Below are 16,193 nucleotides of genomic sequence, written 5' to 3'. Positions count from 1 at the left end.
TATACATAAGATCACAATACATACTATAAAAATAATAAAAAATAAAATAGCACAATACTAGTGAGAGTAAAAATATCACTTAATCCAAATAATGTATATACTCAGTCCCAGATGTTATAATTAATTGGGGCTTTAATGTATGTATGAGTTTATACAACGAGCAGTCTCTTGGTGCTATACAAAACTGAAACCAACATGGAGTGATAGTTACAATTCAGTGTCCAAGATAGTGGTGTCTCTTTAGTAATGCTGGCAGATCTTTGGCAAATCTGATAGTCCCATATATCACTGGTCCAGTCAGTTGGTGTAAGGGTAGTCTCCTTTAACATAGTTCCCTGTAGCACAGGTCAAATCAACTGGTAATGTAGATGGTGCAGAGACACCAGTATAGAGTTTAAAAATAGCACATAATCTTGTGGCACAGTTCCAATCTCAGATGGTAAATAATCCAGGAATGCCAGTGGACAAGTGTAGGCTCCCATTTGGTTCTGGGTAGTGGTGATTCAATTGGCCAGTCCCTTAACGCAATAAAGCTGTAATTGTGCACAGCGAAATGTGTTAAGGGACTGGCTTGTGACAGTACCCACCCTTGAAGAGGGGTTACAGAACCCTTAGACCCAGGTTTGTCAGGAAACTTGTCAAATAATTTCAGGAATCCAGGAGTGCTCCTCCGGACCATACCCTTTCCAGTGCACAAGAAACTGAAGACATCCTCAAGAAATTCTGGAGTCCAGGATCTTCTCCACGATAAACTCCTGGCACCCCAGAAAGATCACTGGTGGAGGCCTGACTGAATGCCTAGGAGAAAATCTGGAGGAGAAGAAAACTGGTTTCAGGAGATAACAATGGAAGGTGTTATTGAATCTTAGAGTCTTGGGTAACCTCTGTCAGAAAGCCACAGGATTCACTTGAGAAATAATCCTAAAAGGGCCAATAAACTTGGGACCCAACTTTTGTGATCTCTGGCACTGATTAATGTTTCTGGAGGAAAGCCAAACCAAGTCCCCCACCTTGAGACTACAGGGCCTACGACACATCACAGCCCAAACCTTGAAATGACCTGACGCTTGAAGACAAGACTGGTGTACCTTCTTTCAGACTGACTGTATCCTGGAAACAGATGAAGGAGACAAATAACTAGTAGAGGAAGTCTCAAAGGAATTACTCATAGGGTCAATCCCGAAATTGCAGAAGAAATGAGACACTGATGAAGTAGAATGACAGGAGTTGCATGCAAACTCAGCCAAAGTAAAACTCAGTTGTTTTGACATTTGGAAATGAAGCAACGGAGGTACTGCTCCAGAGACTGATTGGCCCGCTCCATCTGCCCATTGGACTGTGGGTGATACCCTGATGACAGGCTGACATTGATGACTAGATCAACACAAAAGCACCTCCAAAATCGAGCAACAAATTGTGTACCATGATCTGAGACAATGTTTGATGGAAGTCCATGAAGTCTAAAAATATGTTGAATAAAGAGTACTGCCAATTCTTTAGCTGTTGGCAATTTGCTGAGGGGAATAAAATTAACCATTTTTGAGAATGGGCCACCTGCACCTGTGTCATCTCCTGGACTTCAAAAGTTTTTCTACAGGAGTCCCTCCCTGTTTGGGTTAAGTGACTGGAGCCACTGCAGGGCAACCCGGGTACCCTGCAGCCCAACACCTGCTCCACAACACTCTTCGGGTAGGATCTCCTGAATATTCTCATAAATAATTATCTGACAGACCATAATATGGTTTTTTATGCATGTTTTTATATTGCATGCACTTAATCATATTGATAAACCCGAATCACATGCGGAAGGAACTGCCCCCACCCCCCTTTTTCTGAGATCAATTAATAACTGAACTGAAAATCTTGGAGTGCACGATATATGAACTGTTTCTTTTTATGAATGATATATTTTTATCTATGTTTTATTTAATTTTTTTAAACATTTCTTATTTAATAAATGCTTATGTTTTATGTCCAATCATCACAGAACACGTGAGCTTCAATTTGCTATTGGTTGTATCTGAGTAGCACCTATGTGCAGGTAACAATCCATTTTAGAAAATTGTGTACCACGGTCTGTGACAATGTCTGAAGGAAGCTCATGAATTCTAAGAACATGCTGAATAAAGAGTACTGCCAACTCTTTGGCTGAGGGTAATTTGCTGAGGTTAACAAAATGTACCATCTTGGAGAACTGGTCTACAATAGTCCAGATGACTGAGCAGTGAGAAGATGACGGAAGATCCACCATGAAGTCCATCGCAATATGAGTCCATGGTTTTAGAGGCATTTGTAATGGACACAACAGGCCAGAAGGAGTGGTTTGGAGAGTCTTGTTTCTGGAACAGACATCACAAGCTGCCACAAATTCATGAACACCACGAGACATGGACTGCCACCAGACAGAGTGGGAAAGAAGTTCAAGAGTCTTAGTAATGCCTGGATGACCAACCATCTTAGAACTGCCTTACAAGATCTCTCTGGGACAAATACCAGTCCTGGGGGCATTTCAGGAGGAGCTTCAGATTGGCACCGCCTAAGAGTGTCCATCAAGGTTCTTGTCAAGGCCAAATGAATCCGAGCAGCCAGAATGATGGTTTCTTCCTTAATACTAGGACAATGATCAATGGGAAAGCTACGAGAAAGGGCATCTGCCTTCACATTCTTGGACCCAGGCCGAAACGAGATGATGAAGTTAAAGCGGGTGAAGAAAAGGGTCCATCGTGCTTGCCTAGTATTAAGTATCTTGGCAGTATCGATATAGGCCAGATTTTTATGATCCATCAAAACTGAGACAATAAGGTTAGCGCCTTCTAACCAGTGTCGCCAATCCTCAAATGCCCACTTAATGGCCAAAAGCTCTTGGTTGCCCTCATCATAGTTTCTCTCCGCTGGAAGAAATTTTCAAGAGAAAATGGTACATGGGTGTAATTTGTCATCCTCCAAATCCCTCTGAGAAAGGATGGCCGCTACTCCGATTCCGAAGCGTCCACTTCAACCACAAAAGAAAGGCCTGTATTGGGATGTCGGAGGACAGGAGCAGACACAAAAGCTGTCTTAAGAGAGTTAAAAGCATGAATGGCTCTAGAGGACCAATTGCCAACATCAGCCCCTTTCTTTGTCAAATCCACATGGGGAAACAACTGAAGAAAAGGACTTGGTAAACCTGTGATAGTAATTTGCAAATCCTAAGAATCGCTGAATGGCCTTTAATGATATGGGCTGTTACCACTCCAAGACAGCCTTCACCTTATTAGGATCCATGGAGAATCTGCGAGAGGAGATAATGTAGCCCAAGAAGGAGATCTTTTCCACCTCAAACTCACATTTCTCCTACTTGGCATACAAACTATTATCCAGGAGCCTCTGCAGTATCAGTCTCACATGTTCTCGATGTTGTTTCACAGATTTGGAGTAGATGAAAAAGTCATCTAAATAGATGACCGCAAAGTCCCCCAGGAAATCCCTTAAAACCTCATTAACAAAGTCCTGGAAGATGGCTGGGGTGTTGGAGAGACTGAATGGCATAACAAGACACTGAAAATGCCCCAAGTGAGTATTAAATGCCATCATCCACTTGTCTCCTTTCCAGATGCGGAAGAGGTTGTATGCTCCTTGCAAGTCAATCTTTGAAAAAATAGAAGCCTCCCATAATTGATCGAATAGGACTGAGATGAGTGGCAAGGGATACACATTCTTGACTGTGATTTTATTCAGTCCTCTAAAATCAATGTAGGGCCAGAGTGATCCATCTTTTTTCTGAACAAAAAAGAAACCGGCTCCTCTCGGGGACTTGGATGGCTGAATAAACCCTTTTTCTAATGCTTCCTGGACATACTCCTGCATTGCCTTACTCTCAGGAATAGACAAGGCATATAGCCTGCCTTTCAGAAGTCTGGCATTAGGCAGCAGATTGATGGCACAATCAAAAGACCGATGAGGTGGTAGCATGTCGGCCTTCTTCTTAGAGAACTCTTCAGCCAGGTCATGATAGGGAGCAGCGATAAGCTGATTCTTCAATGGAATGGCCGCTGCTACTGTAGATGAACAGGATGAGACAGACAATGAACAAGACAAGAGGACCCCCATTGTAGTATTTCCCCAGTTTGCCACTGGATCACTGGATTGTGCTTCTTTAGCCATGGCAATCCTAGTACAATGGGAGCCAGTGGACACTGAAGGAGGAGAAACGAAAGTTCTTCCAAATGCAGAGCTCCAATGGTCAACTGTATCAGTGGAGTCTGGAGGGAAATTGGAACTGAGGAGAGATTCATGCCATCCAGACCCATGACTGTGACTGGACTACATAAAGGTTCAGGAATGAGTCCCAATGTCTCAAAAAATGCCAGGTCCATGAAGTTAGCCATGGCTACACTATCAACAAAGGCTGAAACAGATACTTGACCGTAAGGTGACTTGAGTATTGTGGGAAAAAAGGACTGAATTTTTCAGAGAGATGGATGCAAGGCCTAGATGCAACTCTCCACTACCAACTAGACCTTGCCTTTTCCCAATTTGATGGGACAAAGTTTGGCCATATGTCCTTTTCCCCCACAAAACATACAAAGACCGAGTGTGCATCTCCTCCATTTCTCTTCTGCAGAGAGACAGAAAGCCCCCAATTGCATAGGCTCCTCCTGTTTAGCCAAAGGCATCCAAAGAGGTGATCGAGGAACCTGTGATTGCAGATTCCTTTCCAATCTACGTTTCCGGAGATGTCGGTAGATGCAGATGGTCAGACACATCAGGTCATCCAGATTTTAAGCAGAGGCAGGTTGGACCAATATGTCCTTTATCTGATATGAAAGACCTCACTGGTACTGACACCGAAAAGCTGAATTGTTCCACCCAGAGTTCACGAACCACTTATGGAACTCCGTACAGTAATCCTCTGCTGCCCTGTTCTCCTGTTTTACAAGACCAGAGGCTAGCCTCAGCCATGGCTGCTTTGTCCGGGTCATCTTAAAGTAATTCCAGGGCTGTGAAAAAGGAATTCACAGTCGGAAGTGCGGTTGAGGTAGAGGGAAGACCAAAGTCCCAAATTTGAGGGTCTTCCTGTAAGACAGAAATCACAATCCCGACTCGCTGGATCTCGGAACCCAAGGACAGGGGTTTGAGATTAAAGTTTACAACTTTCCCTAAAGTTCATAAAGTCCTTGCAATTCCCCATAAACTGGTCTGGCATGTTTAATATGGGCTCAAAACCATAGGACGGGCAGGTGCCACCCGAGATTCCTCCACTCGGAGGGAATGTTCCTGCACTTTCTGGGTCAGAACTTGAATCTGACCTGCAAGAATTCGCGCAGGATTCTGACCAGGGTCCATGACCAGAGAGAAAAATAAATGAATACCTCAATATAATAAAAAGTTCTCATAACAACTCTTTTTGGTTGGTGATAATGTTAGGATCTGAGGTATAGTTAGGATTTGTTTTCACAAACTGAGGCTCACAACGGCCTTGAGGGCTAGAATCCTCGACAAGTCATGCCTTTTAGCCAAGAACAAGAAGCAGCTTTTGAGGTGTGAAGTAGCCTTTGGGCTGTGTAGCAGCCTTGAGGGCTGGTAAACTTGGCTAGGTGCGGACTTTGGGCCATGTAATAGCCTTTGGGCTGAGTAATAGTCTCTGGGCTGTGTAGCAGCCTTTAGGGCTGATAAACTTGGCTGGATGCAGCCTTTAGGCTGTGTTGCAGCCTTTGGGCTGAGTGGCAGCCTCTGGCTGTGTAACAGCCTTGAAGGCTGGTAAACTTGGCTAGGTGCAGCCTTTGTGCTGTGTACCAGCCTTTGGCCTGAGTAACAGTCTCTGGGCTGTGTAGCAGCCTCGAGGACTGGTAAACTTGGCTGGATGCAGCCTTTAGGCCGTGTTGCAGCCTTTGGGCTGAGTGGCAGCCTCTGGGCTGTGTAGCAGCCTTGAGGGCTGGTAAACTTGGCTGGATGCGGCCTTTAGGCCATGTTGCAGCCTTTGGGCTGAGTGGCAGCCCCTGGGCTATGTAGCAGCCTTGAGGGCTAGGAAACTTAGCTGGATGCGGCAGATGAAGGACTAATGCCGCTGGAGAGAGAAGGGCGTAGTTATACAGGATTGCATACTCAGGAGGCAGTAGTTTGGCCTGTGCTGTCAAGTTGACACAATCAGCATACGCAGGACTGCGCACTTTTGGACACTGTAGTGCTGCCTGTGCTGCCAGGTTGACACAAGCAGCTACTTGCATACAGAGTGCTAACAGCACCGCCTAGATGACGAAAATGGCCTGTAGATGGAATGCAAACTGTGCCACCTGGATGACACAAATGGCAGTACAATAATCTTAGACAGGAGAACTGGAGCTCGACTGGATAACAGGAGACAATGCCAGAACCGGAAACATGAAAACTCTATCACCGACATCAGAGCAGCGTTCGCATCAGGAGGAAATAGATGCCGGAGCCAATCCAGAAATTCCTTGAAATGATGTACAGGAGGCAGGAGGAGCTTCAGCGAATGCTCGCATGGCATTTGCCTCACTCTGCATTCGCTATACTTCTGTAACTGTAGTTTCCAGTGGGGATGAGCTAATATTATTGATATTAACAAGAGTGATGAGGGTGATAATGAGGATTATGACATCTTCCAAATGTTAGGTTGATTCACAATACTGTTAACTGTCTTACGACCATTGGTAGTTTGGTTAAACCAAACCATCAAGAGGTTTTCTTTTATGGGGACCCTTCATAACCAAGTACTTCAGTCATAAAAGGGGCAGTCCCTGTTGCTGAAGTGCTTGGTTTGTTAAACTGTGCATGTCATATTTAATATACAACTTAAGGGTGGGTGAGAAGGCACAAGGACAATTACATTATGCACCACTTTTCATTATGGGCTTTGCCAAGATTGTGTGTGTTTGATAGGCAGCACTGTATTTTCCTTGGGCATTTATGTTCTGTATCTTGCAAGACCATATTTTTTCCAGTCTTTGAATAGTTTATGGGAAAAAATGTAGACAATTTAAAAAATGACCACCAATTCCAATTTAGATTCGGCTTTTAATTTCTGATCAAATAGAAATAAAACAAACAAAACATAATAGAGTACTTAACATTGTTACTCTTTCCTTTTTAATATACACTGTGACAGTACATAGACAATTAGGTGTAACTGTACACACTGATGAGTGAAACAATATACAGCTGTCTACACTCTTGTAAAAGGTGTAAAGGGTCAAATACAGTATAACCAATTGTACCGGATTCTCAGGGTTAGGAACTGGATGGTGTAAATAATAAATTGTCTAATAATCAATGTACTCACAATTTGCAAGTTACCTTATAGAAAATTACTTTAGCAACTATTATTTTCAGGTTATTCATTTTAGATGGAACAGTGCTAATAATCCATATTTAGATTCCGCAAACACTAAATCATCCATTAAAGCAGTTACATCTAATTTTAGCTAGCATTTACTGCAGATTAGCTATGTATATACTGCTAACAGAGGCAGACAATGCAGCACTACAGGATGTAATCTGTCTAACAAACCTTTGTGTCGCTAAACGTTACTCTTTTCTATAGAAGATATCAAAGTGACCAAAACTATCCATATAAACAAGTACTTTGTTCTTTCTATTTTCTAAAATTATACATTTCTATTGACCCGAGGCTTGCGATTTGCTGGGTGGATTCATTGTTTCTGTAAACTCACATTTAAATGCTTGTTTTTAATATTTTTTTTCAATGCTCCAATGTACTTTTCTGTATACAGATACAACTAATAATCAATCAATGTTTTACCTTCCACTAAATAGTATTCTACCTCCAATCACATGTACTGGTGATTTAGTTTTCTACTAATGTTATTCTGGCAGCAATTAGTACATGTAACAGCCTGAGGCCTGTAATTTGCTGTTTGGAGAACTGTGTTGGTAATATATTATATTGTTTCTACTAGGCTCTTACTTTTAGGCTATTAGTTCTTGATTAATAAAAACATTCTATAGGTTTGTATAGTTTATTAAACTGCCATCCAGTCTGCCTCTGCTGTGCCACTATGTTTCATAGATGTGCTATATTCTTTCAACTGCCATGTGTTTGTACTGCTGCTACATTGCTGAGTTTAGCCAGCCAGCTTCCTGCAGCCTTTGGCCAATATAGGTGAAAAAAATATTGTGAGCTGTGAGTAGGTCAAAATTGACTGGAAATGGCTGAAAATTAATGTTAATAATACTGTAGTAACACAAATAGATCCATATGACATGATGTTAGGTAGTAATAATCTTAAAGAAATCCAATACCAAAACATTTGAGGCAGTGGCGGATCCAGCGGGGGGGGGGGATTGGAGCAATCCCCCCCTAGCTCAGTCCATCCTTTACCATCTCTCTGAAGGCTGTGCAGTGACCGGAGCTGACACATGCACAGAAGTGAAACATTGGGTGCTTGCATCCAATGTTTTACTAGCGCCCACCTATGAATCAGGTCCTCAGTGTGGGGTACAGTGATAGCATCTGGGGGCAAATTGATGTTGTACATATACATTTTTTATATAAAGATAGATAGATAGATAGATAGATAGATATACACATAAAAACCCACTTATACACAGCCTGAGGTTGGCTCCACTTTACATGGTGCTATGATTCACACCTTTACATCTCTGCAGATCTGGAGGCTTGGGCTTAAAGAAGCAACTGTCCAGAAGAGGAGATCGGTGGATTGGAGCAGATGAACTCAGCGGTAAGTAGCTGTAACATGCACCAACAAACACATATTATATGGTAAAAAATACATTTTATATATATATACATGACAAAAATTCATGTAAGGAATTGAAACATTGGATTACTAAACTGCATGTCTGTAGTGTGACTTGAGAGTCACTGAGAGTGCTGCAGCTTCTGAGTGATGTATATGGTGTATGAAATACACGTGGAATGCACCTAGGCATTACTTGTTTTATACAAGAGTGCTGGTCAATGTAGAATGTATATATCTGCCTGCCTCTTTAATAGGGGCCCCCCTGTCTGAAGTGCCTCTGGCCCCCTCTAACCTTAATCTGGCCCTGCTGCACAGCGGCGCCCTCTGTGCGCTACTGACACTGTGCACGGAGACGCCTCCATCCTAGCCCGCTGCTGGTGCACTCGCACAGAGGGGTAAGTGGGGGGCATGGTTTCTGCTGTCCTTGGACAGAGGGAGGGGGGAAGCAGGGAGACGGCTGGGGAGGGGGAAGCAGGGTGATGGCTGCTTCTGTCCCACACAGAGGGGAGCGGGGATGGCTTCTGCTGCCCTCGGATAGAGGGGGGGGAGCAGGGAGATGGCTGTTTCTGCCCCTGCACAGGGGTTGGATGGCTTCTGTTGCCCTCAGACAGATGGAGGAGGGGAGCAGTGAGATGGCTGCTGGTGCTAAAACGGTGTATTCACACATAATGAATATATACACATATGTGAATTGTAATAATCAATGTGGCCAAAAAAAACCACCAACATGTGAAGGGGAGGAGCTGGGACCAGAAAGGGGAGGTGCCAGTACAGGAAAGAGGAGGAGTCGAAATTAATCATTAAATCGCCCCCCCTAAAAGAGCAGTCTAGATCCGCCCATGATTTGAGGGTGGTTTTGCCAAAACCAAAACCAAAACCTAATGGATTTATAGCCAAAAACACAGGGTCTGTGCATATCTTTAAATTAAATGGTTGAAAATGTCCTGTAATTCAATCAAAATGCTTGAAAACAGTGTGAATACTAACAGATCTCTTTGACAACACGACTTAGTTATCAAAATCAAAAAAGTGCATTTTCTCCAGGTGCTAAAATGATGTTGTGTGTGCTATAAGCAAAATGTTTGTCCATTCAATGTGTGAGGCAGAGCCTATTTGATTCTGCTACTGTCATCATCATAGTTTAATAATGATTAGTGTCTCATTTGACTGGGGAATTCATCCTCCCTACCTAAAAATATGAAACGTATAAAGATACAAAAACAGTGTGTGTGGTTGCCATGCCAGGATTACAAGCAAACCATACACCGATCCCATTTGGCGTCTGAAATCAACATTGCACTGGAGATACAGCATTTTCAAAATAAATATTAGCTGTTGGATGTATAATGCAACTTATCTGAAATAAAATCTAAAGCAAATAAACTTTATACTAGTCGCCTCATAAATCCCTTCTTGAGCATATACAGCAGTGGTTCCCAAACTGGGTGCCGTGGTTCCCAAACTGGGTGTCTTGGCACCCTGGGGTGCCTCAGGGCACTTGCAGGGGTGCCTCGGTTGGGTGGTCCAGAACCAAATAAAATTATTTTTAGTCAGTGTGATAGGCAAAACCAGTGCTAGTGGCTGAGGCTGCCAATCAAAAATATGTGGACAAAAAGAAGCACAGCCGGGTCAACCACCACATAACTGACCCTAAGGGTGACATATAATCACAATTTACTACATTTTATTTTTGCTGTAATTATTATGAATAAACATTTGGGCCAGAGGTGCCTTGGAAAAAATGCTGATACTCTAGTGCAGGGGTTCCCAACCACGGTCCTCAAGGCACACTAACAGTCCAGGTTTTAAGGATAACCATACTTGAGCACAGCTGACTTAATTAGTACCTCAGTTATTTTGACTTAACTATCCATGCTTAACCATGGATATCACTAAAACCAGGACTGTTAGTGTGCCTTGAGGACCGAGGTTGGGAATCACTGCTCTAGTGCGTCATTATTCAAAAAAGTTTGGGAACCACTGATATACAGTATAACTAGATTGTATGAAATGTCTTACCTCTTTAAACTTGTTTCTAATACTGACAGCATTTTTAAACCATGTTCCCTTGTATAAGGAATCTTTTTAACATTAGATCTTAGTTAAAACTGGACAACAGATGATTATATTTTCCCATTCTCTGTCACAGTAAAACATATTTCCTAACTTGCAAGTTCATTTATTTCCTAACCTTTAAACAGTGAAGGATCTTCTGCTTTCTTCATTGTTTGCTGCACCTCGAATGCATGACCACGTTTGTTGCTGGCTTCATTATACAAACAGTGGAGTACATGACTTCCAAGTAAAACAATATCAATTAATGTTGGTTTTCCTCTATTTCTCTTTGCTACCTGCTGTCTGAATTATCTGTCATATGGTCTGAAATTAGTTTCCATGTATCAAATCGTATATACTCAAATGCATATAAATACATATCCACTTACATTTTATAGTACCAAAAATGAGAGATAATTAGTTTAACTTTTAGCAGTTAAAAATGTTTATGATTTAACATAACCTGTCTATGTTAATGCACTTTTATTGTTGGGAAATAATTCCTTATCCTGGAGCTATTGAAAAGCTATTTAGGAACTACGTACAGTAATGCTTAATAATGTGTTGGCCTGAGAATATCCCTAAGCTAACAAATACTGTATGCTACACCAACTATGTCACCTTAATTCAACATGGCCGGAAGTTTGGTTATTTCAACAAATTACAGAAGCAATATTTACAGTACAGATATCAGGAAGGGGAAAAATATGTTTAAATATTGAGAAACTTCTTCTAGGGTCATCCAAGTTAATCTTTGACTATTGCTTTGGGCTTAGACAAGCAGATACTTGCAAGCAGTGTTTTTCTTTCTTACAACAAATAGTTATATTTAGTAGCTGTCAGTATATGGAATATACAGTATAAGAAGGGTAGAACTATTTCAGTGAAAGATCACACACGATTAGACAAGATCTACTGCAAGACAATTACTTACCAGCTCCTGCCCCATAAGAATATCAGCCATCACTATAAAATCAAGAAAAAGTACTGTACAGACTATACTATATATGATCTCTACTTTTTTATCTGCTGTTTTTTTATTTACTATATGTGAATGGATAAAACTAAAACATAATATTTTCTATCCATAATGGAGTGGTTGCACGAGATATCCTTTTTATATTTTTTTTCCTACATGTTTGGATTATCTATCTAATGAGGAATCCCTTAAGAAGATAGAAATAAACCTTGAAATGCTTTCTTCCTTTTAAATTCAAGTAAGGGTATAGACCAGAGGTTCCCAAACATGGTCCTCAAAGCACCCCAACAGTTCAGGTTTTAGAGATATCCATGTTGAGCACAGGTGGTAAAATCAAATTTACTGAAGTACTAATTAAGTCACCTGTAGTCCAGCGTGGATGTCCTTAAAATCTGGACACCAATTCATGCCTGGATAACTCATCACTTTTTCTCCTGGTAGAAGATATATTGCAGTCACAAAAATTATTTTCCTACCCAAAGGGTGGACTGTTTATATTGTATTACACTATGGGTCAGAGCCAATTACCCACAGTGTTTACTGCACGAGTAAAGCTCTGGGTTTACCACCTGGTCTATTTAATTTTTAGTCAATTACCCCTTGTGGTAAACCCATGAGTAGCACACGTTAACCCATAGATTCCACATTAAGTGCTAGGATCTATGGGTTTCCTGTGCATTAAGCCCCAGAGGGTGTATTCAAAGATGATCTTCCCTCACAGCTCCTGAAGCTGCAAAGAAAAATTTTGCATTAAGTGCACTCTCTGGGGCAAAACATGCAGGGACGCAGTGTTGAACTGAATCTCACGGCTGATTGAACCTGCCCCTATGTATGTTGTTTTTTCTTTCTTTAATGTAAAATTGTATTAAATCATTGTGAGGACACAACCAATAGTGTTTAAAAGGAGTCACTTTCAGAAAAATGCAATCACTTACAAGGTGCCAAGTGTCAAATATAGACCCCTACTACAGCTGCAGTGGTCAGATGCACTGTAGAATTTTTAATGAATCACATTTGTTTTCATTAGATCTACCAGCATCTAAAGGAGCCTGTAGGACATTTCTAAAGCTGGTTACACACTGGGCCTGATTCAGAGTTATATGCAAACCCAATGGTTGGCGCACTGCTCTGATCTTAGCAGATTAGTGCATGTGCAGGTCCTGTACTACGTATGCGCCGGCCTTCAACTAAGAGATCTCTTGAGTTCCCTAATGGTGCAGTCTGTCAATCAGTTTGGGGGTGGTGAGTGGTTGGGGCCAGCCTCTGTTTTGGAAAACATGGGCATTACTATCTTGACTGCATTTAATGTCTTTGACTAGGTTTACTCACATGTCTAGAGTATTACAGCGACAGTATCTGGGCCGGCAGTTGTAACCACATAGAATGATGCCCCCAAAGCTTTCATGTACTTTTCATTGTTAGGTAGAAGAACATTTTCTCCCCACTATCTACAATTAGGTTTAAAACAAATGTGTAAAATGCATCTTCAAAGTCACAATTAAAGAAGAATGTTTTGATGTCACGTTATCTCAATTTCATCTACTATAGAGCTGTCATTGCAATCAGGTTCCTGAATTTACTTAGTGGGTGCAGCAAAAATGTCATTATAGTCATAGCAAAATGCTTGCAATTATCTCTTTGCATCTAATCTTCCCTTGAATGTGTGAACTTGCTTTAGTGCGTCACTTGGTGGTAAAAAATCATTTGCACCTACTGAATGATTGTCTGATAGTAACTTCTTTGGTTACAACTGGAGTTCTGGATCTTGTTGAGAAATTTGGTTTTTTAATCCACTTCCATTTAGGCAGTTTTTGCATCTCCTTCCATAATACAGACTTGGACTGTGGAGTTTCTCAAACTATCACAGATGTTTGGCTCGAGTGCTTTTTTTACATCTTGTGGACTGTTTAACTGAAGGTAGAGATACTGTGCTCCTGTATTTATGTGGCACATGGTTGTATTTTGAAATGTACATACTGTGTGCCATGGTTCCAAATATTCTTCAACTAGTATTTTAATTTCTAGCTACTGCCCCCAGCATTGCAGGAGCTTTTTTCCCCTCTTTTCCTCCACCATATCTTTCTCCACTTTATACCTCCCATCTCCTTCTTCCCCCTACTTTTCCCTCTCTCTCTCCAGGTTTGCTGGAATGAGAAGGGAGTATGTGTCTGGGCAGCATCAGGCAGCTAGTGAGAGCTGTGAGGGGAAGATTGGAATGGAGCCTCAATCCAGCTCTCACTGTGCTACTGCTGAACATATGATTAACAGGATTATAGGATCTTGCAGCTCATGTTTATTTCTTTACACTATTGACTCCTTAGTGTTACTAGGTAAATGATCTTGTTGGAATATTGTGTTAAAAATCATACTTTGCTCTCCTTCACAGAGAAAATTTTTATTTTACTGCTACACCATCCTTTTGGTGATTGTATGCTACTGAGGTCTGTAACATAATTCCCTCTTTTAAGATTTAGTGGTATATTTACTAATGGTTAATTTTGGTGTTTTTGTAGGTGATTGTCATTCGATTTTGCAACTACGACATTTACTAAATTCAAAATTGACTATAAAATCCTACATAAAACTGAATCTCTATCAAAACTGAACATCGACCAAACATTGATACTTTCACACAGACCATTACAGGATCCCCTTATTTACTAACAGTTGGATTGAAAATCTAATTAAAATTGACCAAAAACTCATCATTCAAATCCCAAAATAAATACACCTACCTGAGGCAGGTGATTTTGGGACAAGCAATGCACAGATCTGTGCATGCATTTTAAGATTAAAGCTTTGTAAAAGTAAAAAATGAAGGACAAAAAAATGGCATTGGGTTCCCCCTTAAAACCATAACCAACCCTGGACCTTTCAGCCTGGTCTGGTCATGGAAAATCAAGAGGAAAACCGGCATGGGGCTCCCCCTATTTTCCATTAACCAGATTAAACCACTAGGGTGGTAATGCCACAGCAGGAAGACACAGAATATGGGGTGTTCCTGCCAAACTATTAAACCAGCCCCAAACAGGTCAGCTAGGGCTGGCAATCTTTTAAAGTGGGGACACCCCCCAAAAAAATGGTGTCCCCTTCCCAAGCATCAACCAGCCCTGGATGCTGGTGGATGAAGGGATAATGGTAGTAATAAAAGGTTGATATTGTTTTTCACAGCCCTGCGGTACTTGTACACCGCACTAGTACCCCCAGCTAGAGGTGATGAAGCCGGCGATCAAGAAGACATCCACAGACCCTGACGTCGACTATCCCAGAAAACGGAGATGACATGTCAATCATGCTGCTGCTTGGGGGGTCTGCGAGCGAGATCGCAGGACCTGTTCTGCACATGCGCAGAACAGGTCCTGCACAGACGCAGACCCTTCAACATTGGATGAACATACATCTCTGAATCAGGCCCAGAGTTCATTCTCCTGAGTCCCCTCCTACAGAGGTACATAGGCCCTCATTCAGACCCACTCGCGAGTGGCTGTCCGCTCGCAAGTGGGTCGATGGTCTGCACTGCGCATGACGGAGGGAGCTCCGTTGTGCGCATGCGCGAGACGCGACAAGCGAAGGACTTTCCTTCGCTCGGAGTGTCTCATCAAAGGGGGCGTGCTGTCGATGTTGACTGACAGCACGCCCCCTATGGTGGGCATGCCGAGGGCGTGCCTGCCAGACGGAGGCGTTCCCAAGGGAACACCTACCGTCTGAAGCCGGCCCCACTGACATCACTAGTGATGTCAGTGGGAGTGATTTTGGCTCTGATAGAGCCAAAATCACTCCTGGCCTTGCGGTTGAAAAACTCAACCGCAGGCTTCTGCTCGCAGTTTCGATGGTCGCGATGGTCAAGACCATCACGACCATCATCCTGCACGCTCGTATATGCTGTGGGTGGTGACCCACAGCTATACGAGCGTCCAGGAGGACGCTCCATATTAATGGAGGTGGGCCCTGATTCAGAGCGAGCGCTCTGGTCAGAGCGTCCGGCTCTGAATCAGGGCCATAGGTCTGTGGCAAGTGGTGGGACGAGGAGAGGAGGCTAGCATGGTACTACAGCGTGAAGGGCCAAAGCCATCAGGCCATCACCTTAGTGTGACAGTCCAACACAGTGTAGGTTCAGACTATGAAGATTTTTACACAGTACACACTTGTTATGTCAAAGGTTACTTTTGCGAGTTTGATAAAAACATGAATTTCACTTTAGGATTATTTAACTTTACTTGAGCAGAGACCTTCACAGCCTCCATATCTCTTCTTTATAGAGACCTTCACAGCCTCCATATCTCCATATATCACTTATACTGATTTCTATTAAATGAACATACTTATTAAAAATAAACTAGATTGTAAATTTACAAGCACGGGTCTCTTACCTAGCCTTGTCTTATTACAATGGGGGGAACTCAATTCAGTGCACTGTTGATAGCACCAGGAGGGAG

The sequence above is a fragment of the Taudactylus pleione genome, unplaced genomic scaffold (assembly GCF_031769625.1).
Source record: "Taudactylus pleione unplaced genomic scaffold, aTauple2 ptg000774l, whole genome shotgun sequence".
Lineage (NCBI taxonomy): Eukaryota > Metazoa > Chordata > Amphibia > Anura > Myobatrachidae > Taudactylus > Taudactylus pleione.
The sequence above is the reverse complement of the archived record's forward strand: the minus strand, read 5'-3'. Positions refer to the sequence as shown.